The sequence below is a fragment of the Ischnura elegans genome, chromosome 10 (assembly GCF_921293095.1).
Source record: "Ischnura elegans chromosome 10, ioIscEleg1.1, whole genome shotgun sequence".
In the NCBI taxonomy this organism is placed as follows: domain Eukaryota; kingdom Metazoa; phylum Arthropoda; class Insecta; order Odonata; family Coenagrionidae; genus Ischnura; species Ischnura elegans.
In genome coordinates this window covers 85,017,452-85,044,684 of record NC_060255.1, presented here as the reverse complement: position 1 = coordinate 85,044,684, position 27,233 = coordinate 85,017,452, and the positions used below count along the sequence as shown (strand labels likewise).

The 27,233-nt window shown below is 37.9% G+C and overlaps 1 protein-coding gene across 1 annotated transcript in view; it reads left to right on the top strand.

The window, feature by feature from the left end:
• Positions 1-27,233, top strand: part of LOC124166648 (xyloside xylosyltransferase 1-like) — a 147,698-nt gene that overhangs the window by 79,424 nt on the left and 41,041 nt on the right. The window lies entirely within an intron of this gene.

The following is a 27,233-nucleotide window of genomic DNA, read 5'->3' as shown; positions in this document are numbered from 1 at the left end:
TAAAAAAAAGGAATTCTCTCTCCTTCAATTAATCTGTATCGACCGATTTCAAATTCCCTGTGAATGATTTTAAAAACTCGGGTAATTTCCATGACACCTCACGACTTACGCCGAATTGCAAAACACTGAAAGTTGTATCATTAAACTGTTGTCATTGGAATCTCATAATTTGAAGGTGAGTCTTGATGAAAGCACGCAGTCCGTATTGCAGCGGGCAGTCTGCTTTTAAACAGCAGTCTCGATGGTCGACATTAATTCCGCTAACTCGCTTATCATTGTCATCTCAGTGCGTTGGACTGAGTCGTTTATCCTTCGCTGAAAACCGATATGATGTGGTGGGTTCCGGTGAGAACCAAATCGAATTACAGAGACTGGCTACCACCAAAACACCAAGCACAGTCGATGAATTAGTCCACTAATATTTCAAAAAAGGATCCACACCTGTTGTCACCCATCGCGCATTTAAATGAGTTTACAAAAATCGCAACTCGCGTCGCTCACGGGGAAATCGATGCGACTTTTTAAAACTACATCCATTTATTGTGTTCCGCATACACGGTCCCTCTAAGCCTAGCTTGGCTTGTCAGAGGGTTTCACACACATGCATACTATGCGGCACATTTCAGAATGATATATAAAATACTTAACAACATCTTATACAAATAAAACTTGGGAACATAAAATTCAGAGCATTTTGGCATTACACATTTTGAAGACACAAGAATTTATTCCAAATATGGATATTGAAAATTACCGGATAATTATTTATTATTTCCCCCAGTAACCATGCATATACCTTTGAGGAGAAATAAGTAACAATCAGGGTTGTTAACCTTCATAATATAATTACTGCAAAATATGCTCTGTGCTTATTGTCGCGCTTCGGATACTTGAACACCGATGAATAATCGACCAAAGTGACAGCATAAATCAACCTTCCATGGAATGGATTGTAACCTCCCCTTTAGAATCCCTTTCATTAAATTCTGTAGAAGAGAGAGCCACAATATTGAACACTGTGTTTATAATTTATTCCCGTCATCAAGATGAAGTCATATTTTAGGGAATAGGCAACGGGCTACAATTGATTTTTTTATCTGTTACGCATTTAAGTGAAATCTTGACATCGTTGCACCAAATTTGGGTCTCGTTTGGGTCCCGGCTACATAAAACGTCGAAGTTCAGCTTCATCATATTCAATGTTATATTGTGATGTGTATTTCACAGTTAACTATGCCGCTCAAACCACCCACTGAGGTCAGATATATATGTGATAACTTAAGATAAGATTAATATCTTTGAACGATATTTACAGTAAACGGATGAACATAATGGCCCAGTTTTCTAGTTATAAAAGTATAATTTTGGATCCCAAATCAAATTAGCAGTCTTCGGCAGTCTACTTGATGTTTTTCTACCTCCCTCAAGCGTCATCTGATCGACGAACTTAGGCCTCCCTATCAGCCTAAATTTCCTTAACTGTACTCTATTTTCCCTAGTCGCTACATCCAAAAATATTTGTCACGTTCATTCACACGCATCGAATGCAAGTAACGAGGAAAAATTAGGCATCACTGACGTTTCTTTGAAATAAATACTCCGTGAATAAAGGCAAATATATTCGTTATTTTTGCAGTAATAATAAGGAAAATGGGTGCAACGGTATTTATTTATTTTCACATATTGCCAAGTAGTCTAAGCTTGGTGGTAGCATTAGATTTAAAATAAAAGAATGCAATGTATACCTATCTAAGATAAAAATAAAGGGACAGAAAATAATTCATTCGAATACCATACAACTAACAAATGAAGTTTCAACCAAATAACCCAATTTCCTTTCCTCCATAATAAATCACAATCAAATCAACCAAGAATCGATGAACACTTGCTCTTAAACATTTTAGCATATGCTGGGAATATCTCAAAAATATCTTCAGTTAAATCGTTCCACTCCTTTATCCCTCAATGCAGGAAGGATTTTTTCAAAATGTTTGTTTTCTGCCTCTTGAATTTAATTTTGAATTAATGATAGTTCCTTCCTGTGTATCAGGGTGAGTCCAGCTTTTGACCTATTTCCTTCCATCCCCGCTCTTTTTTAAAGGCTTCATAGACCCAATATGACCTATTTATGGTTCTCCTTCCTTTAAATGGTTTCCACCCCAAAGACTCTAGCATAGCTTTGACACTGCCCCCTCTTCTATGCCTCCGAATGTGTGAAAAAGTATGATAACACTGTCAAAAGAAGGTTTTAGAAAAAGGCAAAAGCACGAATTTTGAGTCTCCACGAGTAAATTTAAGTTCCAAGAATTTTGAGTAAATAAAAGACGAGGAAGAATAATGCGCAACCTCGAACGTGTTAGTTTTAGTTAGGAGACTTCAGCCGTTTCCACATTGGATGAGGAGGAAAACCAGGAAGACGATATTGAAAGTAAAAAATGAGAAACCACGTGAAATTGCGAGAGAGGACAAAAAATAGCTCAATGACATTGGAAGTGGTTTGATTGCGTGTTGAGGGGTGATGGATTGCTCAAATCTGCTGCGGTGGAAAAAACGCTGTCACATTAGAAAGGGTAGTATTAGTGTTATGGATATATGAAGCAATAAAAAGATGCATATATACACAAAGAACAGCGGTCAGAAAGTATCTATGTTTATAACGGTAGGCTTCCCAGAAAAACATAACCGTAACCACTGACGTCATATTGAAAACAGTATGTAAAAATGAAAAGTACCTCAAGTAACGACAATCTTTAACTTCAATTTCATGATTTCCGTAAATCAAATAAATATTGAAACTTTATAAGTAATGATTAATCCATCTACTACCAAAGAATGATTCCTCCACAGCTGCAACGGAAGAAGTCCTCAAGTCTTTAAAAGGGCGCATCCCTATACCTTTAATAACGTTTTATTATGAATTATTACTTGCTAAAGACAAGCGCCATCATCTTGAAAATTTCTATGGAATATTAAGTAAAACTTTTCAAAATTTTACCTTTATCTCACATTGAAATATTTTGCCACTGTACTTCATCCTCAACTCATATATTCGATACAGAAAAATATTAACTGGAGCCCATTTTACTTTCTCTAAAAATTTCAAGATGATAACCTAAATTTTAAAGGATTCTATCCAAAGCTTCAAGTGAAAATACGATGGATCGTGCGTCCTCTAAATAAGCCGTTTGCTCTAATGCCCTCTCAACTTTGAGATTATAGCGTAAACTAAACATAAGTGTTCTTGACTAACTACTAATGAAATAGACAACTTACACACATCAACAGTAGTCATTTTATCTTCTGATATATAACCACAAGATTCTTTCTTCGTCGTGACTAAACTGCTTGCGATTAGACCTCAATAATGGAGTCGAGACGGCTTTTTGTCCGCCACCTCAAGAACTGTTTGCAGATTTGCAAGCCGGGCGCTCCTCTAATGGATCGCACGTGTAGGCACTCATATCTAATGAGGTAGGACCTAAAAAAAAGTCTTCGACAAGTGATGAAATCATGTGAAAGGTCCTTGCCACCGCAATCCTATTTTGTAATGGCTTGCATTTCACTCGAATGCGATCCAGTCCAGCGCGCCAGTTAACCGACATTTTTCTGGTGAGGCACATTTTGTTTTTCACTTGTCTGTTCCATCAAGAATTCAATATTTTTTCTAAAATATAAAAGGAAAATGGAAAACTAATGCTGGAGCTAAGCGGAAATAGACTTAGAGGAAGACCCGGAAATGGACGGGAAAAAATGATGGGAAGATATAGGCATTTGGAATGGCTTCGTTTGCCCCCAAGCCAAGCAAAGCTGGAAAATGATTTGTATGCACAAGTTTATGTTTGCATGTATAAAATAAAAATTAAATCCACGTTGAAAAGGAGAAAAAGAAAAAACTCCGAAATTTCCAGCCCTTTCTTTCTCGCTCAAAATCATGTTTAAACCCAACGGTTGATTTTGATTGTATATTGTGCAGAGCTCAACCGGAAATGAGAAACCGAGAACTAATGACTATTAACCATGTCCATACGATTTGCACGGGATTGCTCATTGCAAGCCGTTGGTGGCGTGAAGTTTCCTAGCGTATGAATATTAAAATACAAAAAAATGTATTAGTTTCTCGCTAAAAAAAGCCAAATCCGCTGGGCCATTCTTCAAAACCGTATTAACGAAGATGCAAAAATCGCTCAAAATGTAATTTGACGGAGAAGTTCACACAAATTTAACACAGAAATTTATTAGAAATAGATAGTTAGAATTCCTATTTGTGACTGCACGCGATGGGTACTTGATAAATGTTCTGAAAGACCAGGTGGATCACTATAATTGAAAATGCAATACTTCAGATTGATCTTTTATGACAAAAAAAGATAACTCTCAAGTTCAACCGCTCTACATGTCGACCAAGAGCTGACTGCCTACCCACGGCACCGGAACACGTGGGGAAGTTACACAATTTGGCATATTCAACCAACACAAAATTGACTTAACCCTGAAAAAAAATAATAACGAATTACCTTTGGTGGGAATTGCAACTGGATTACAAAGGCTTCAAACAGTGGCTACATTTCGGGAGCCCGAGTAAAGCCCAAAACTTCATAAGATATTGAAAGAGGTGTAGACATTTCAGGATGGTTGTGGATGAGGCAGTAAAAGATAATAATTAAGTGAAGCAGTTTATTTCAAAAAGAAGCGATAAAATACGACGAAAATAATTCTTATCGAACTTATTGCGCAGGAGATGATATTTTCTAACTTCCAAGCATTTTTCAGATAACTCTTAAACCAATCAAAATAAGCCTTTTAAAAAATGAAAATTGTACGTTCCGTTTTAAAATTTCCAATGGTATTTAGAGAAAACTTTGCTATTGCTACCTTATGGTCACTTATTCCCTCAACAGTGCTCACGTTTATTACCTGATGAGGTGTATTTGTCGCTAATAAATTAAGAATACTCTCTCCTCTATTTGGTACGGTTGCTATTTGAAATAATGAATCTGATGTATTAACGACTCTCAGATCACTTTACCCCTTTCTTCAGGAATGAAACCATGCGCTTGTGGTGATCTTGGTGATTGGTCACCCCCTGCCAGACACCCTAGCGGTGGCTCTCAGGGTATTTTGTAGATGGCGATTACATGCTTTTACGTGCTGCATGCTGGTGGTTGGTCACCCCCTGCCAAAGACCCGAGAGGCTGCTCGCATGGAGTTATGCAGATGTAGAAGAATAAATAGAGTAGTGCACGTCGGTGAAAACTCACACCCTGCCAAACACTAATATTTCTATGACCGTGCGGTGTGCATGTGGCGGTGTGGCGGCTGCATGTTGGTGATTTGTCACCCCCTGCCAAACACCCTAGCGGTGGCTCTCAGGATATTTTGTAGATGGCGATTACATGCTTTTATTTTTCCATGCGCTTGTGGTGATCTTGGTGATTGGTCACCCCCTGCCAGACACCCTTGGCTCGCATGGAGTTATGTAGATACAGAAGATTAAATGAAGTAGTGAAGGTCAGCGAAAGCTCACACCCTGCCAAACACCTTTGAGGAACCTCGTCACCTGAAACATGTGGACAAGCTAAAAATTGGGGTGGGGGGAGAAAAAGGAGCTTTTCGCGTTCCCCCTCCACTCACAAAATTTCGGCGTTGCCAATTCAGCGGAGGCAATGGGCGTCAATTTGATCACTTTTCGTAAAATCCTTATTTCTCATCGTAGAACCTCGATCAAAAGACGCATTTCATCGCTCAACGGCAATGAGTATGATAGGTGTAATTGTTTACCTCCAAGTACTGGCATTAGTAAAGTAAAAAATGTACTACGAAAGGTCATATCGGCAGCGGTTACCTCATACTGTGACGCCCGTCTCGCGACGACCCGGATTATCTCTGAGAGCCCGAGAAAGGGTTCGAAAAAGGGTCGCCCTTCCGTCCAGTAGAGCTGACCATTTTTTGGCCCCAGAAAATTACCACTAACCGTCAGTTTAATGAAATCGATAATGGACACTTGCAAGACATTACTTGTCAATATTTCTTCTGAGTGTAAAATAAAATTGTCGCAACGAGTCGAGATGAGTAGTTTTAAAATCAACTTTAAATCAATTGTTACCTTCTTCGTCCTAATAATAATTCGCCGTATAAAACCGTGAAAACGTGTTTAGAAAATAAAAGACCCAAAAGAAACGACCCAATAAATTCAAATAATTAGATACACATAGAAAAGGGGAGAAAGCAAAATTATGATATGAATACGAAGTAAATTGCATCAGTAGCAGTCAGATGGGAGTCAAAAGGGTACTCCACTACACCACATTGTTACTCGAGGCCCTCAGTAAGAATTTCCTCTGAGCCTACTATGGTCCACTAGAATGCCAATAGGAGAATAATTTGTAAGAGGCGTGTGACTTACCTCGTCAATAGTTCTATTATCGCGATCCCGTCGCGACGCTTTGCTTGAATGGCAGTCCCACCGAGTTGATACTCATTTGCAGCCGCTAAGGCAGGAGGGGACTCGTCTGAACCTCAGTGAGGCGGCATTTCCTCAGCCGTTTAGCGCCAATTGGGCCCAAGCAGACGTCTACTAGACGCAAGGCGGATCTCCATTCTTCGCCCCTCTATTCCACCGGCAATTTCACATTAGTGCCTTCAACAAAAGCAGCCGCTTCCACAAGCACCCGTTGCATTATAAACATTCGCCCGCCAATTCAAGGACTCAAACCAGGAGCATGCCATTCCCGACTTTAATAGACGATTTTGGCTCATTTGTCGGCCTCGCTAGCGGTGGAATGAAGTCCTTGCCTGCCAAACCGAAGGTCGTGGGTTCTAGTCCCGTCTGGCTAGTTGGTCCCTATACCAGTGGCGATACAGATGGGGGCGCGCCTCCCCCCCCTGCGGGCCCGCCCATATTGCCTAACATCGCAGAACCACACTTTTAACTTTTTTTATATCATAAGATGGCATTGTCTTGTATATGTGTGTAATAAATTCAATTAAAATTTTCTTTAACTCGGCATGTGACCTGATTATTTTTATTGGGATAAAAGTAAAGGTGACTCAAGATATCTTTTACACCCCCCCCCCCTCGAGTTTTTTCTGCCCCTCTATCCATGGCATTGATGATTGTTTCGTGCATAGTCAATGTTGGAACCCTTCATAAACCCGTTATAAAGGCCATTTAGCGTAGTTTACGGGGAAGTTGGAAATAAAAAAAAACTAGAGGAAGCGGAATTCGATTTCGTTTCCATATTTTAGGCTGTAAGCCAAATCGGTAAAGCACATTGCCATTTTGCGAAATTTCCATCTGACCGAATGAATTCCTGTTGGAAAGGCCGCTTCTCATAGTTCAAGTGCGAAATAAAATTGAATACGATAGTGTATTGTATAAATATTTATACGATAAAACTACATGATGGGTCTGCAAGACAGCGAAAGGCGTAGAGAAAAATTACAATATTTCTAGAGGAGTACTTGAACTATTCGGCGATGTAAATATTACATATGCCTGAAGGTTTTAATCGTATAAATATAAAAAGAAAACCAATATCATATTTGAAGCTCACCTAAATTTTGAACTTTTCGGCCAAACTTATAAACGCTAATAGAGACCATGACACAGTCTAAATTTTTTTTATGAATATAATACTTGTTCATTGAACGTCTCACTAAACGAAAAGTCCTCATTATTCAGAATTCAAATTACAATAAACTGCATGGTTCCAAACAGTCCATAAAATCTAGTTTTAAGAAATATCTAAATAATTCATTGCACAAAAACTTATGCTGTATAATTGAGGTACTTTAATTTAAAATAGTAGTTTATTACAGCAGCGATAAATTTTTAGACTAATGTCACAAATTTCACATACATAATATTTAACTTCATCGCATAATTTTTTATCGCATTCATTTTATTTTTTTAATGTAGTGGCATGTTAAAATCACCCATTTAACTTGATACAACAGAATTACTGACAATTTTTCCAGCATATTCATAAACGAAATTTATCATACAAATACTTGCAAAGTATAGCATAGGTCATATGGATAGAAGGAGATTTCATGAACTTGGTTTAAGTAAGTCCTTTTAATTGAAGGGATGATCAAGTAAATATGGACCCCAAACCTTTACCTTGCGACACAATAAAATTTTATTTAGGTTTAAATAAAAATGAGAGTGTTTTACCTTGGTGTTGTTATGTTCTCAAGAATGCATTTCCTATCCTCCAGCTCCCTCCAAAGTGCGTCTTAGGCCTAAGCAGTTTCCTGTTTACGTCAATTATAGCTCCACTAGGGTGAGGATAAGGTGATTTCGCATGAGTCCAAAGATAGCCCAACATGAAATACAAGGCAATCTGGAGTCTTGATAGCCATGAGCTCAAGCGTTCACCATTATGCACTCACCTCCACTCAAGTCGCCACTCAAGGTGTTAGATGGAGGAAGGAATTTTTTTGTTTCTACCCCGTCCGAATAAAGTCATCTATTAAGTACCCTGAATTCATTTACCTTGGGTGCAAAATATACCCATTACTATGGTCAAGCGAAAGCGACGGAATTTATAATTTCGAGTCATAATTATAATACTAATAATAATTATGTCTTTATAATTCAAGCGACTTTAGGACAACATTGTCCTCTCTTACAATTAACTTGATTGACATGCACAAACACCCATGCCCTGGATGGTGGTCAAGCCATCCAGGCGGGATCCGAACCCGCGACCTTTAGGTTAGCAGTTGGGGACGTTACCCCGGCGCCCACCGAGGCCGGCAATTACTTATTTGTGCACGTGTAAAATCATTTCTGGCTTGATTTTGTGGAAGTTCAATATATCCATGATAAAAGAACACAAAGGTAATTTACACGCTAATTCAAAACTCAACAGCCGATCATGGTTTCAACACTTTGTGTCATTTTCATGGCGCGGTTCATCTCCTTGAAAATTACGCAATGTGTTGAAACCAAGGTCGGTTGATGAGTTTTGCATTGAGTGGGTGAGAAGCCAAGGGTTACAAGTGATTTCTTTTTTCTAATCAGAGTTAGGTACAGACATTAGGCATGGATAACGAACGAGATAAATTAGATATTTTGTACTGCATTTGATTTTCCGATCGATACAAGTACAGAACAGAAACTCACTCGTATTCCTTGGCAACCAAGTTTTTGCGTATTTCTTCTAACAATTATTAACCTTCCTGTGTTAAGAAAAATATCGCTTGTACCCCTTGGCTTCTCATATCCTCAATATGATGAGGAATAAGTGCTATAGCATACATGTACATTTCTATGCATAAACAACGAAGTTGTTTGAGCTGAAGCGGTAGAGTGAAATATAGCTGCAACCTTGCTGCCATTGGAAATGTTACGTAGGATTATTTTTTTCATCAAGGCACAAATATATCAAAGATTATCTTCTATTAGCACTAACATTACACTCACGTCCTAAGTCATCTGTTTCATTTGCTATTTTCTAATGTGTACATAAGAGTTGATGAACCCATTTTTATCCGATTTACTTCTCCATTAAGTAAAGCTGACCGTTCTTTAAGCACAATTCCACCAAATTTAAAAGCGTTTATCTCATATTTTTTATCCAAGGAATCATGATATTTTCTTACTGTTAATGGGGTCATTGCTTTTTTCAATGATTCGGGCACGCATTCAGCAAAAGTCATAAGCCCTTTTAAAGCTTCTGGTAGGACTTAAGTAGTTATTAAAATAAAATGAAGATTTGATGCATTTTCATGAGTAAACTTATCGCCACAATACCAATAATATTTCACAGTAAAGGTTTCCAACATTTATCTCTTGTACCTTCATAGTTAATTCATGTGTACAAATTAGTGATGGGTCGATTCCAAAATTTTATCGATTCCGATCACGATTCCGATTCTGACATTTCGATTCCGATTCTACCGATACCGATTCCATCGATTCTGGTGCCATAGGCTCCAAGAAAAATATCACTTAATTCCAGGCAACAAGAAAACCACTTTAAAAAATATTACTCTGTGAAAGAGTCAGTTGACAAAAGCATCTTTCATATCAGCACTATGTAATTAAAATATAATAGCTAAATTTCAAAACAGAACATACCTGAAAAGTGGTGTTACATGATAGGTATTACTTTAGAATATTGGCACTCATAATATGTCGACCATATATATGTATCCAAACTACAAGGGAGAGCCCTGAGCACAGAAATTTTCATAGCTGTAATAAAGATTACATAATACGTATATGAATCATGTAATATTTGGCCCTTTCAAATTCTCAAGCAGAAAAACCAATAATTCTACATGCTCAGCCAGCAGGTTTTGACGTCTCCATGTTACAGTATTACTGCCTGCAGAAAATTGCCTTTTGCTACATGCTTTTGTCATTGGGCAAGTACTTTCCTACCAAAATTGCAAGATTTCGGAGGCTTTGGAATTGTTATTAAAAATAATATCAACGATTTTTTTGGATCTTGAATCTTCGTGGAATTCAAGTGGACGAAGCGTACGAACTATAGAACTAAACTTTACTTTTGTAGAGCCAAAAAAATACTATAATTCTCACGTCATTTAATCAACCTTAAAATCTCTTGCTTTTTTAAGTTCAAGAAAGAAACTAAACGCTACAAATGAATATCACATCGGACGGACGCAGTAATAAAAAAGGCTAAAAGAGCCTTGTGGTGTGAAAACTCCCTCTTCCACGCGATTCACCTCGGCGAAGGTGGAAAGGGAAAAAGGGTATCGGTTGTTGCCTTTCGCGGAAAGTTCATTTTTCTCTCTCTTAAGTATGCTGATTTAATCTCTTCACTTTACTTCAATACCCGAGGCATATTTCTTATGCGTGGGATGGTTCCGAAAAATATCCAATCCTTAGTATTTTCACTCGAGTAATGCGCTAAATGTTCCAGTCGATCTATACATAATCCTTTTTAACATCCTCAGTTTAGTGTTTTAAGTCAATCAAGACGATTATCCATGCTTTAAATGACGATTTTCAAGACTAATGTTTTAAAAAACTTGAAAAATCGGCCTGTTACCGAGCCTTAGAGTTCCGCGGCGTGTAGTACAGCCTCGACGCGCGATTGAAAAATCGCTCTTATTTCCTTCCCCAAACTTTTTTTTCCAAGATTTCTAATTAGTACTCTTTAGATATCTCTACTTTATATCGTGGTTCAAATTTTCCGTGTTATATTTTTCGTAAACGAAAGATACTGTCTACTTTATGTCAAATTTCACGTGAAAAACGGGTCGGCTATTTTGCGTTGTAAAACCAGACAGATGAGAGCCAAAATCTTCAAAAGTCATTGAAAGTATAGGCAAAGCACCAGATCAAAGGAATTTTGCGTTTTTATTCCATACAACTCATACCAACGCAAAACCACTTGGATAAATTCAAAGATTTTTTGAGGAAAAACGATATCTCGCGTGGCATTGAAAAATTGGTCATGTTTGGGCCTCTGTATCTCACTAAAGGTTCGTATTTATGTAAAATGGCATATACATCTATATCTGGTAATGATTAATGAGTATTTACGCTATATTTTAAGTCTCTATCCCCAAAAAGGTCATTTTGGACTTTATTCCAGCTTTTTCCGATTTCGGACCAGTGTGTAAAGTGTGTGTGTGTAAAGTAGACAGTATCTTTCGTTTACGAAAAATATAACACGGACAATTTGAACCACGATATAAAGTAGAGATATCTAAAGAGTACTAATTAGAAATCTTGGAAAAAAAAGTTGGGGGTAGGAAGACGATCGGCCGCCGCGGCTGGCGTAAAGGTATTCGGCGCCCACGTCGACAACTATAGTGTATTCGGCAAGCTGAAACTACCAGGCCAAGGCAATAGAATGACTTATCGGCTTTAAAAACTGCATTATTACATGAGTTTCATGATAGCGCTTCCTGTCGGCAGATTGCTGGACCTACTAGCCTCGAAAGCTCTGTACCCTTAACTACTCGACTCGACATTCGTAATGCTACTCGAAACGCTCGAGTCGAGTACCAACTACTCGATTGACTTGAATTTTCGAGTACTCGCACATCCCTAGAAGATATGTGTTTTGTTATTACGATTACGTGGCGCGAAAATTCAAATGACTGTTGGAAACGCGGTCGTATATTTTGTTGTTTGAAGTACTACTGGAATCGGAATCGATTTTTCACCTTGGCAAGTACTCGTATTCGATTCCGGTTCTTGGTCGAGAATCGAGGAGTCGAAGAATCGAGGAATCGAACCGACCCATCACTAGTACAAATTTAATGTGAATTTATTATACGATAATATAAAAATTTTGTTCATTTCTAAAACGAAGAGCAGTGAAATTAGAAAAATAATTTATTAAATAATTGACGCTGGACTAATATCACATAGGAGTATCACATCTCAACACCTGAAACCATTACGTTTACAGGACAAATTTGGGAAGAGTTCACCCCTGCCCTAACACCATGCTGCGTATATGCTGAAGGCAGAGGTAGGCTGAATCTGACATGTTTTGAGAGGGAATGGAATTATATATATATGACATTTTAGAAGACAATGGAGAGAGAAAAGAGAAGGCTGAAAATGACCGACGGAGCAAAGAGTGGCCGCAATAAAACCAAATAAGAGATCCGGAAATTAATAATTGGAGACCAGGTTAGGTACATGGAACCTGCCAGAGGGCAAAAAAAACCATTCGTATTAAAATATGAACAATGGCACTGTCCATACAGCTCTATTCTCCGAACGATCCAGCTTTCATTCCACTAAGCCATCAGAGCCTGGTGATGACATAACGTGCTGAACCGCTAGTTGGTGGAAAAATGAAATAGGGTGAAGAGTAAATGTGTTTTCATTTACAAACCATTTGTAACTAGAAGCTCCCCAGAAGTATTTTGTCGGTAAATTTTGCTTTTACCTTTCCCAGAAAGAGAATTAGCAATTCTTATGTGTAAAACTCATTGCTTCACGTTCAAAATTTTCCTTTCCAAATCCGTATAGTGCTGAAATTTCAGCTAATAAAGCCATCCAATTGCAAAAATTAGACTCGATTTGAAAGAATATAAGTCCATATTGCTACGTAAAAGGAAACCAAATGCATGTGCAACGTAAAAATGCTTCGGGTTGCGACACGGAAATAACGTAATTGAAACTAGGCTTCCGTATGAAAAAATGGGAAAACACCTTACGCTGCTGCATCGCAGGAAAGGATTTCCATCCAGAAAATAAAATTTTCAGTGAAAATCATTAAAATAATGATGGACAGCAGGCTTTTGTAAAATGAAATGTAGAAACAAAATATGAAAAAAATGAACCGTATCCTCTGCGCAGTGGTCGTATACTGTAACCACCAGGTTACCACTCTTAGTTAAAGAGAGGGAATTTCTAAGGGAATGCAATAGACCTGTAAATGTTAAACTGCGTTTTTTTATTAAATTATTGGTTATATAACCCCATATATGGGTGATTCGTGGACAGCTCCAAATGGACTAGAACTATACAAAATTTGGTTGAAATCTGAGATCCAGTTTTCGGACGCTTCCCTTGTAAGAAGATAACTTCCGGAGTGTGTTTTGCGACACTGCTATTCCTTATATCTTTTAATTTCTCCTCGTCAAGAAGTCTCTCTCGCTGACCGGGGAAGTATCTTGCGCGGAAGCCGTTGGAAGGCACATTTCCCGCTTCACTGGACTTTTTACTCGCACGGCAAAATTAAATTCCACGCCTCGCCTCCCCAAGGCATTTAAGGCAATTTATGTTGGGGACGAGCGGGTTGAATTCGTGCAGCAAGTGACATGAGAGGACGCTTTTAGCTATAGACTCCCGGGTGACCAAAGAACTTTATTAGCATGGGCGACCCGAGAAAGGAAATTGAATTTTTATGAAGCTCATTCACGGTTCACCAATCTATTTTTTAATCTATTGTGTCACGTAATACTCAAAGCAATACCCTCCTAAGTGGATACGATTCAGAGATGTTATCAGAAAAAAATTAAAAATCGGAATATTAATCAATCCAACGCAAGTTAAATATGAAAAAGTTGGAATTGAAATCTTGGTGGGTATTATGTATTAAATTGTTTTGGATGCCATTTATATGAAATTTAACCACCTTACGCTGCAAAACATGGCCTTCGGTAAAAAATTACTGTTGATAATTATTTATTTCAGCTATTAGTAAACCTAAAGACAACACATTTTGAGGTACATATGTCTTAACTACAGTGATACTCCAAATTTTCATATAGAGGTATGTACATTAAAAAAATTCCGTTGATTGGGTACGACAAAGTTAGTATTTACACCTCCAGAAACCAAGGAGGGATTTATTTTTATTTACTCAAAGGTCATGTTAATTTTCTTATGTTAATGATATCCTAAAAAAGCAAAAAATGGGGTTAATAGTTCAAAGGTTCAAATTAATAGAACACGAAGTAAATATCAACACGAGATCACAAGGCAACCAATTCAAAACTGACAACTTTGGGGGTGAGTTAGGTTTATTTAATTTCTTTCAATCGTGGCCCTTTCCGATACATCTGAGGCATGGGCGTATATAAGGGGGAACAGGTGGACATCTCTCCTCCTCTCAAATGAAGAATATAAAGAAAATATTAAATACTGTTAGTCTGAATTAGTTCGGTGAATATTAAAGAAATATAAATAGTGCGCTACGGTGTGGCCGTAACATGCAGTGATAGCCTTTTATATAATTTTATTAGTAAATATTTAAATTAGGGATGAGTCGATTGTAAATTTCGATTCTCGATTCCACCAATTCACGAGCTCCGAATCGGAATCTAGAATCGATCGCCTCAAGTTGATTCCGATTCAATTGATTACATGAAGATAAATATTTTGAAAATACACTAAGAGCTTGGGGCATAAAGGCCGCCACATACCTAAGCCCTTGTGGACTGTGCAAAGTAAGTTGACTGTTAAGTTCACAAGTTATACCTGTATTACCTTTATTAAAGCAGAGGGTATATTATCTACCAAAATACTAGTTCGCTATTCTTAATAAATATAATTTGTAGGCCACTTAATTGTCTTTGTAATTTTATTTAAAACAATTCTCAAATTTTTATGACAGCAATGCTACTGAAAAATCAATATCCCACTTGTTAATACGAATAATCATGCATGAAATCGGAATCGATATGAAAGAATCGGAATCGGAATCGAAAAAAGTGGAGTCGGCTCAATCCTAATTTAAATATAAATATCATGGGGTGAATAAAAGGGAGGGGGCTGACACGTCCCCCTCTCAATGAATATCTATAAACTCAAATGACCTGAGGATAAAATATCGTAACACCCACTCAATATAAGGTGGTGCGCATCCCAGCATTTCCGCCTCGTAGGACGCTAAGATCTGGATCTTCAGCGGAAAGCATTCAGCCTTCAGTCCTGAGAATTATATCGGTCTTTTCGACCATCTCACTTCCCTTGTCCTTGAGCTCAACAGAGCTTTACCACAGCGACTAACTCATTTGTTTGCATTCTTTTTTGTGACCAGACGTACTTTCGCGGCGTGATCCTTTGCGGAAAGGGTTAATGGCTTTCGGAAGTGGGGTTGCCAAAAAAAAAAAAAGAGGTCTGCTTTAAACCCATCTGATAAGTGCTGACACGAAACCAATGTTGTGCATTTGCGAGTTCTTCCTGTGAATGTTGGCCATAGGAGTAATGACACGGGCGAAAGCATTTGCTCTGAAGGCGGGTTAACAATTTTCTTGGCAACTCTATTATATTTGCAATAATGTTGCCCTTAACGCCGGCCTCGGTGACGGCGGTATAAAGTCCTTGTCTGCCAAGCCGAAGGTTCGAGTCCCACTTAGGTAGGTTGCATCCAGGGCATGGATGTCCGTAAAAGTTTATTTTTTAAATGTAATGAAAATTCCGATGCAAAAGCTAATAGCGTCGTTTTCGGCGGTGTGGCAATAGGTAAAATAATTAAATACGGTTACACTAAATACTACTTATTCTCACAAGAAAATAACAACATAATGCAATGCGATAAACCTGCGGGAGACAGGCTATTAGCATACACCGCAACGAATTTTCCGCAGAAAATTAAAAAAATGCATAATCCACATTCGTAGCCATCAGAATATGTCCCATTTTTATTCCTGAGCGAAACTTCAAGTATAAGACAGCATCAAGAGTCACATTTTAGATGGAAAAATCAATGCCTAATTTCCATTTTTCCCATTTTTCAATCCACGGTATTAACAATTAGCTACATGGCGTCCGGAATAGGCAGGTTTTCCTTCGTAATCAATACGAATAACTATACTAGTACTCATCACCAGGAGGGTATAACGACAAGATGGGCCAACATATTCAAAAGAAACATAATGTAGCATAGTAAAAGTCTACTCAACGATAATAACAGTAATTAGGATGACTAAGTGAAGGGATATATCAATTATATTTTACATCGATAATAAATATTTAATTTTTAATACAATGATAGAATAATAGTCTGTAATTCATAATTAGTTCCTTGCTGAAGATACTTCTTGGTATTGTTATTCTGAACAAAAATTAATGCTTCCAGTGAAATAAATTAACCAGCAATCCTCGCAATGCAAACAACTTATGGTTTCTGTATTTACGCAAATTCAAAGAAAGTTGTTCAGGCATAAATCGTGCACAAGTTTTTAACCTTTTCCTCAAAACGGAACCCAAAAGTTATTCCGTATTTAATCATATTAACCCCGTTCTCTAAATACATACGAACGATGGGACTGATTCGGGACGTATCAAATTTGGTTACTATCAAAGGTATGGGAGGCATTTCAATGAGAGTGGCAGACTATACGTGGCCTGATTACCTCTCCGTCATTGTCCACTCACTTCCAGGCCTTTGAAAGCATTTCCTTTCTGCCTTCCTTCTGCACGCTTTCCCGGTCTGACCTGTTGAGTGGCTTCGCGGGGTGTCTCCGATAACGACGGGCGATTCACATAAAAAAAGTGGCAGTTCCAGCGAATAGCGAGATAAAGCGGTGACTGCGGCGCGCAATGCCCAAATAAAACCAGTGGAAGCCGGCTGGGATATTCATCTGGTCAGCGGACAAAATTCAACCTGCCAGCAGGGCAGCGCGAGCGTTTCGAAAGCTCATTGGGAAAGTGAAGAGGCGGAAAAGTGTTTGGTACTTGAACATACCCTCCCGACAATCTTATCGAATGGAAAGGGCATGAATAACGGAAGAAAGTCACAGAAGCACTTCTGCGTGCTGGTAAAATTAATCATATACATTATTACAGCAAGGTCTTTCCTCTTATTCCGTGTATGCTCGGTTAATACCGCACCTATGGTAACAAATGTACAAAAAAGAGTGAGGTATCATTTTAAACGTTGAATCACTAGATTTTTACGAATAATACAAGCTCAATATCAAATGTCCATATTTATCCATTGATTTGACTTAAAATTTTCGATTTTTCCATTTTGATAACTCGCTCGAGGTATATTGTCTACACACATTTTTTCTTATTCTAAACTTCAAAAAATAAAGCTTAAAAACCCGTTAAATCCATAACTAAACCAAGGAAACGTAACATAAGTAGGAAAAATGTATAAAAATAAAATCTAAGAAGTATAAAGAAAGTTAAACGTTCTCTAAAAGCGACATCATATGTAAAGAACTTAATAGACAACGTGTATCACGAAAAAATGTGTTTTTGCAATAAAACAAGTATAAAGAAAGAATGGTTGGAAGGAAATTACTTTGCTTTTCTACAAAACAAAGCTTATTCAAAAGCAAAGCAAAGCTTTACAAACATAGCTCTACATAGCAAAGCTTTTCTACAAACAAATGTTTTGTAGAAAAGCAAAATAATTTCCTTCCAACCATACAATGGAATTCTACAAAGTAAAGGCCTCAACAATTCAGTGCACAAAGAAAGTACTTTAGGATGCACTTTCTTCTCTATTTAAACCCCAATTACACCGTTTCCTTAACATACTTATTCCATAATAGCATGAAAGTGCGAAATTTTCGCACGGGTTACCAAGTAGGATGAAATAGAGAAGGCCCCAGTATGTTCCGTAGGAGATTAATTTCTGTTGTTACGCAACCGGGCATATCTCAGTGATTAATTCCCATAAAATTTGGGTCCCGAAACGCATACCAACACGATTAATCCACACAATTTTCAAGAATAAGCTCCACCCGAAAAACTTCCCATTTTTTAAAACTTTGAATAATTGTTACAGTGAGGAATCATGTTATACCAAATATTATTAAAAAACGATGAAAATTTTTGATACGACCGAATTTTCGCTGAGAGGTTTCGGAATGCTTTTCCGGCGCGTTCCGGCCGAAATTAAGCACTGGCATACCTGATAAACAGTTCTCTCATGAAATCTTCTCGGGTTCTACACCAGATTAATACAGTCGTATTGGCCGCCGTTTATTTAAACGACTTGTATTCCATTCTCAAAGTATGCTACTGTCTGAATGTGCAATTTCACACTGAACGGAATATTATTCACCAGGAGAAATTTAAATCGTTTATTAGTTCTCTCTTGCTCTCGAGGCGAAGCAGGAATTTCAAAAGAGATGAATGATTCCATTTGAGTAGGATCTACAACCCTACACTAAATATGGCGAGAAAAAGCACAAATACATACACCAATAGGAACCTACCTCACTTGAGAAACACTCTATACATTCCTGCCCATTCGAGAACTCGTACCAACGGCCTTGATAAACGATGAATAAGTCATTCATCGAAACGTAGGCAAAGTTGGAGATGGAGGATCTAACGCGGATGGAAACCCGAGAACTGTTTACGTCACCCATCCGCCGGGAGAAAGATAAATATTTCACAGGCATCTAAAATCGTTTCAGGCTTTTTTTGGTGGAAGTTCGATAAGTCCGTGATAAAAACTTCAAATGGAAATTTCTGCACATTTTCAAGTTAATTTCCATATGACATAATATGTTGAAACCATGGTCGGTAGAGAGGTGTTGCATTGAAAGTGTTGAAATTTCAATTCGAAGTTTTCATGATGGATGTGTCACTGCCATACGTATTCCACTCCATCACTTCATCGGTAGCAGATTGAACATACTAGATGGGCTGATGATGTGAGTTTTTCCACAAGTAGCAATTGCGGAAGTGTCAAAGGATGAATATGAACTGTCGCCATTTCTGGAGAAATTTGAATGCATCGAAAGAGCCCTCGTCTTGATGGTGTAGCCAACGGCGAAATTTCACGGCCGCGAGCGATTATTTAGGAGGAAATGTAGGGGCATGATCTAGACTCCGGGTGAAGAAACGCATTAAAAGCTCCCCTCTGGCGACTTTCCGGCGCTAAAGCGTTACAACCCGGCGGTCATATTCTACCCTGGGCCTCAGAGAAACATTGAATATAAATTCCCCACATTCAGCTACTTTCTCCAGGGATAAAAATATTAGCAACACCTCGGGAATTTTCCACTATTTCCGAGATACGTTCTAGACGGTCATATACACAAGATTTACTCATCTCATCATGTACACAATGTAATCAATGATCACGGTACTTTTTCATAGAAAATATGCAAGGTTAGGTCAGAGCTAACAGGTGAAATACTCATTGCAGAGTTGGAATAAAGTTCAATTTTTTTATACTGCACTTCACTTCTTTGGTAGCGGCAAAAAAATTAACTAAGTGTATGCTATGCGTTTTTAGTGTTTAACATTACAAGGGCGTACCCAGGATCACAGCTAGTGGGGTAGGGGCAAGCCATGGTCATTCAAGTTGTAACACTTTAGCATTGAAAGGGTGAATTAAACCAACACTTTATGAAAATTATAACATCTCTTTAATACATTTAAAACGTATTTGCTTGAAAAAAATTATTTTAGTTATATGTTTTATACTAATATCATTTTTCGTGAGTTTAAATAAAATGTGTTGAAAACATTCGTTCCAATCTAGTCCTGATTTTCCTTAAAGACTTTTGCGATTTTTGCTTCCAGTGGGGGGAGGCTGCCCCCTCCTGCCCCCCGCTGGGTACGCCCATGTAACAATAGTATTTTTACTTAATAATTACTTCAATTCCATTAAGCAACGGACCACACGACACGCAAACATTACGGCCTATTTCGCTTGCGTTTTTTAGCGAGTTATATGCATACTTTTCCCAAAGACACACGCGCATCCCCAACTATTACGTGGTGACATATATCGGAAATGAGAGAAGGCAGAACCAATATTTGCTGTGATTTCTAGGAATAATCTATCAGCAATCCTCAACTCACAGTCCTCTATCTAAGGTTTACGTTCAGCCCTGCCGTTATCAGTATAACCTGCTTTGATATCATATTTCATTCAGTCTGATGGAATATCGTGGCGACATCCATTTAACAGCTGAAAGCGATATTACCGCAAAAAGATTTTGAAAAGCACTAGCCAACATAAGTTCCCCAGGAGCGATTTATCTAAACAAGAAATGTTTAGCTGACGTAATATCCAAAATTCTACTTGAAATTTTCAACTCAATATTCACTGAAATAAGTGAGTGTATAATAACTCACCCTTAAGGCACAGAAGGTTATTCAAGTTATGAAAGGAAGATATGGATATAAAATTCGGAGAGACATTATTTTTTCCCATGATTACAGAAGTTCAAACAAAAACATATGCGGGACAGTTTATACGAGAATTCCATAGTCATTCTGCAAATATTAATTTATCAAACAGACTCTTGATTGACCGGGATGGGGACCGACAACTCAAACATATTTTTCGTGTATTTTATGGGATACGTAAACAAAGTCACTAGGCTCTCTCAATGTCTACAATATCAAAGGGTTGCTCGCGAATAATATAGTTTGATGAATATAGTTTGATGAGTGTCCTTTAAACCATTTTCCATGGTATTCATCATTTTAAAGCCTGTAAATAAATCAACACACAACAAGGTTTTTGATCAACTGTCTGCGAGGAAATTATGTGCTCCCGACGTTTTAATGCGAAGGCCTAAAATTCAAAAAGAGTTCAAAACGATTCATACCCCAATCTTTCCGATTCAAACGATGAATTTCATGTGTACGATTTTTTTAGTTTTAAAAAAAGTACAATCTGCCCTAGTTCTCCCGACACTAGTATCATCCGGTGAATGTGGTTGTAGCAGTCACATCCAAAATGCTACTTTATGATTCGCAGTAAAACTCAATTAATGAATGATCACAATTAAAGCAATATATATAAATTCTGTTAAGTAAAAGGATTATTTTCATTTTTTGTAGCATATTTCAATACTTCTAATAACATAAAAAGTTCCTGTTTTGACGTTGTCTTAGAAAATATTCATATTTCTGTAGTCGTGAATGTGGTTGTAGCAGTCACATCCAAAATGCTACTTTATGATTCGCAGTAAAACTCAATTAATGAATGGTCACAATTAAAGCAATATATATAAATTCTGTTAAGTAAAAGGATTATTTTCATTTTTTGTAGCATATTTCAATACTTCTAATAACATAAAAAGTTCCTGTTTTGACGTTGTCTTAGAAAATATTCATATTTCTGTAGTCGTAGGCCTTGGTAAGGAATGAGACCTCTCTTTCTGAATGCTCTATAAATACTGCAAAACGATGAATTTTCACTCAAGGCAAAGGCAACCCTTTTGTCGACAATAAAAACTGGAGCTGTATTTGGACAGCTTCGCTATATTTTAGTTACGCTAACATAGCCGTAGCTTTTTCCGTAAATAATAACTTATAAATAATAGGACATCAATTTAAATCACCTATTCAATAAAATTACTTAATAGTTTCTATTCCGCTCGACGCCGGAAAATTCCCGGATCACTTCATTTTCACCAGATGACAAACGTAACAACAGCATATAGGAATTGCGCAGATCGGTCTTGTTCACGGATATTCTTGGAATTTCTATTTACTTTAATATAACACTGCGATCGTTTTGAAGCAAACTTTAGTAGATGCTTTAACGTGGCAATATATGAGGAAAATGAGACAAACCTAGAAATGCGTTTTTCCGATACCAAGGAAGAGTTATCGATAATATAATGAGATATCCGCAATAATATGCCTCCTTATCTTTGCCGAGTAAATCTTAAGCAACCGAATACATATATCTCGAAATAAATTGCATTATTTCAAGTAAAATTACGAGAGCAATCCCAATAGTAAGGTCTCCAATTTTTTTAGAATTAGAAAAAACTATTTATTTCCTTAGATATGTATACATCATTTTAAAGATTGATCAGTTATCTAATTTTCTATTTAATCACCATTTTGGTCGATGCGTTATTGTAAACGTTGTGACAATTTTTGTTTGTCCATGTGTTATAAAGTGTTTATAAAAATGCACCGACCGAAATGGCCATTAAGTAAAAAAGTAGACAATTGATCAACCTTTAAAATGATGTATACAGCATATAAAATAATTAGTTTTTTCTATTTCTAAAAAAATGGAGACCTTACTATTGGGATTACCGTCTTACAGGAGACCTGTACATCAATAGAGAAGGAAAAAGAAAAATAGTTCAATGGGATCTTCGTACACCATACGACGAATAATGTTGATGATTCGCAATTACAAATGATTTTGGATGTAGAAAAGAAGCGGAAATTCCACAGAGAAAAAAAACATTCGAACATTCTTAGTCCACAAACATGGGGATATGACGCACTCGATCGGAAATCCAGGTTAGAATCACGCGAATGTTTTTATTTTTTATTTTTGGAGTTTTCGCACAATCTGTGCATTGCGGGTGACTCCGTGAAGTGTTCACCATGGATAGTCTCGATAAAGATTTATATATTATTTTACAAAATTACCTGCACAGAAAATCTTATGAACCAACAGCAAGCATTTCCGTAAGAAAACGTGAAAATTAAATAAAATTAATCACCGTGGAGCAATATGCATTTTTCGAGACCAATTTTTACTTACATTCCTTGTTGATGGGCCAATAAAAACTGCCTATACGGCACTTGACACGACAATCTTGCGTCTGAATACCGCCGCGATGCAGTGCAGTAGTTGGGAAAAAATTTAGGCGGTACTCACCAAAATTTGCCAACACCTGAACATGTGTTATACATCAGGCCGCGATTGTCAAATTGTCAAATGTCAAATTCCAACTCTTATAATAGTTCCAAGTTGTGCCACGAAATATCTCTGGATAAGTAAAAAATCATTTCCAATTTTTCTTTCTGAAACCCATTGGAAAATTTACTGTAGTGCTATTTTTTGCAGATTTAAAAAGGTAGTTTAACCGGTACGCTTATAACGAGTTTGGATTTTAGGGGGTAAGCCGTACCGGCCCAACTACAGCACTGCCGCTGTGTATAAATCGCTCGAAGAAATGAAGGGAAACGAAGGACTTATTTAAAGATTTTTCCCAGACGGAGTTTTAGTCCTTTTGTAAAACTCTCTCGGTTGGGAAACAATAAACATTTCATCAGGGAAGAAAGACGGAGAGCAATACTGGCACTTACATTTCACCGCGCGTCGTTTTCTCGGGAAGCAGATGGTAAGGTTGATGCGCACTTCAACTCCTTGGGGCGGGTGGAGGCAATAATGGCTAAACCTTGCGGACGTCTGCACCCTGAAACGGAAAACGCGGAAGCGTTAGCAATGAGCCGATGAGGTGTGGATGCAAATACGATGGATATCGTGCGCCCGGATCGGCACCAGCAGTGGCGCAGCGAGAGGGGGTGTTTTGGGGGTTAAAACCCCCACCAGAGCTCAGAGAAATTTTTAAGTTTAATCCATTTTACTAAATTGGATTGATATTACTAATAGGATAGTGTAAGGATTAATAAAAATGTCCCTCAGAAAGCCGTAAAACTCACAATTTTGAACCGTTTCTCTTAAAATTCCACAATTTATTATTCTCGCACCTACCTTTTATCCTGGTGGGTATTTCATACCCCACACACCCCGGTATTAGTTACACCGAAACCCCCCAATCTTAATTCCTAGCTGCGACCCTGGGCACCAGTACAGGAGGATAGGGATGGGTGATACATGGAAATGTATCGATGCATCACACCGTAATAATCGATTCGACTATTCGACTCAATTTGTGATGGAAGATTTTCGTTCGAAAACGAATTTTAATTGAAAAAAAAATACTCGACTTTTCAACGAAAATCGTAATTTAACTAAAATATCGATTGATCGTAAAAATGGATGGTTAATTTAAAAAGTTTGCACAAAAACATGTTCACCGTTATTCGAAGAACACTCATAATGCACGTTGTTGTAGTAGAAAAAATGTATTCAGAATACATGCTTGAATAATTTGCGGTAAATGCACGTAAAGTTTTGGGATCAACTATTGGAACCATTCTACTTCACTGAAAGTTTAAGGAAATATCAACTGATTGAGGTTTTTTCTTGATGATCGGGGGCGTGGCTTTCCAATTTAACCGGCCTTAGGGAAAAGTCTTTCATTTAGGACGGAAGATAACATAGGCTGGTATTGACGCTGCTGAGATCAAACGAAATGATCAAGATGGAAGTAGAAAAAATCGAGTTTGGATCGAAACTCGAAGATAATTGCTCGTTCCCACCATTGGCCTAGGAACATCCTATGGGTATACGGGCGGAGAAAAATTAATTTAAACCCTGGATACCTGCTGCCAGAGGGAACCATAGTTACTGATGGTGTTTTGGTCGAAAACGCTCCATTTTTAAAACAACAGAAAGTTTGAGCCAAGTGCGCTTATTGGTCACGAGTTTGGCCTAACATTGGATACATCGCGATCTCCGGCAAGCAAAGCATACGCAGTCATGAAATGTCCAGAATATCCGGCAGCAGGACATAATCGCGGCGAATTGCGCTCGGCTCAAAGTTTCTTTAGTTTGAAAATGGTGCGTTTTCGACCTAAACACCATTATTAATGAAGCACTGAAGGAACAAGTGACTTTGTACGCAGTCACGCGCACGGGTGCAAAGTTAAATACACCAAAGGATGAAGTTCGCCATGAAAAAATTCGCTAAGTCAAATATTTTTTCATGGCGAACTTCATCCTTTGGTGTATTTACCATTATTAATATTGGTCCCTACTTGCATCAGCTATCCAGGGGCTAAAATGTCGTGGCAAAATTTTTATCCACCCTGTGTTCGTTCCAGCTATATTTTTATGAAAGTATGCCTGCTCACGAAAGTCAATTTTGTATCCATCGTAGCGCCAGTCGGGTTACCCGCCGTCATCCTGCCACTGTAAATTCGTGGAAATGAGACACGAGTCTCAAGCGGCTCCAACACAAGTTAATAATAATAATATATAATTTATTGCTCTCAGATTTTTAATCCGATGGGACATTTTTATATAAACAGTTTATAGCTCAGCAATCAGTTTAACCAAAATAATATTCATTTGTACCAATTAACAAAAATGAGCACATACAAAAACTTCAAGACAGTCAAACACAACAGAAGAAAATAACTTGAACCAATCAACAAAAATTTACACATACCAAAATTTCAGTTCCGTCAAATACAATGGAAGAAAATAATATGAAACAATCAATAGAAATGAACATTGAAATTTAGTGAAATAATAATGTGGTTTTTAAATAAAAAATTTCGTAAATCTGACATGTGATTTTACATGTTACAATATTTCCTGGAGTTTAGATCAACGTATTTTATGAAAACAAGTTATAGCAAACGTTTCGATTTAATGTCATTACGATATAAATATCAATAAATATGTACAATGTTAAGCCCTGATGATGATTTAAAATAAATCGAAACGTTGGCTATAACTTGTTTTCATAAAATACGTTGACCTAAACTCCAGACAATATTATAACATGTATTAAACGAGGTCAAGATAAGGAAATAAAATAATTATGTGATTTTACTAACGACTAGTTTCGTCGCTGTGCGACATCGTCAGCTTCAATTACAGGGAGAGTATGGCCTTTAATGCATTTAGTCAGTAGGGATTGCCAAGGTGGGGAATCTAGGAAGGAGGGTATTGTGGTACTTAAGTCATACGAAGTTTCCAAATGGGAGGAACACAAGTTAAAAAATTACAAAATGGAAGGCACACAATGATACAAAAAGGGAAGAAAACAATGTAACACAATGGGAGGCACACAAGTATAAAAAATGGGAATAAAACAATTTAGTAAAATGAGAGGTGGGGGAAAAAGGTTGGCCTGGACCCCCACATCTTATTTATACATGTTTATCCCCCACCTCCGATTTTGTTACAATGTTTGTGCGAAGTTTTTTTTTATTTAAAATGAAGCAATTTCAATAGGTCACACCACAAACCATCAATTTTAATATTGTGATACTAGGGAACGATGCTTTCCATCACGAGTATTCTCCAGTCCGCCGCTAGAATTTTTGTTGCCCCGCGCGGTTCACATTCAGTTTTAAAAATCGCCACTCGTGGCGCTAACAGTAATCTATATCCACTTTTCACGAGGAAATACACAGCGAATATTTGAAACCGAGCCAAAAAATTTCATAAACCACACAATTAACGCATGCGATCCGATTTTCAACCGAAATAGACCACTTCCACGGCCACTGCCTAGGGGGCTGTATATATTAATACTATAATATTCGTGACCACTGCGGTTAATGGCGAAAGTCACACTAAACGAGATACAGCTATCCAGTGGCGCCGCCGAATTGAAAAGCGTGCGAGACGGCAACAGATACAATGCTTAACCGCTATGTTTTAGGGCCTCCTTGAATGGAGTCTCCTTGCTTTCCGCCGTGGAAGCGTACCCACTTGAAATTGCGACGATGAGCTGTGGATGCAAATATGATGGGCATTAGGCGCCCGCGCGGTTCCACTAGGGGAGGCAGAAAGCTTGGGGAGCCGAAACGTGTTTTGTTTGCGGCATAAGGAGCATTCCCAGCCGCCTTTATCTCTTTTCTTCCTCGGCCGTTTGAGGAGCTCCCTGAAGGACTGTCAACACGTCCGTGTCGACTTAAATGTTGCCCAATTCTACCCTCTGTAAACTCTTTTGCCTTTTTCCCCTTCTTTACTTATGTCGCATAGCGTGTTTGGTTTTCACTCGGCTCGTCTCCTCCATTGTCCGCGAAGTAAATGAAAGGAATGCTACAGAGATTTATCAGGTTAGATTGTGGTAGTTCAGTTTTGATATATTTTCGCCTACCGTTGTTGGTTTACCTTTCCTTGAACGTACGCTACATAATGAATAAACTTCTCTCGAGTTTGCGCTTAGGTAAGATAATCTAAAAACAGCGCGCATATCCGAGATAAGTTAGATTCATTCAATCCATTCGC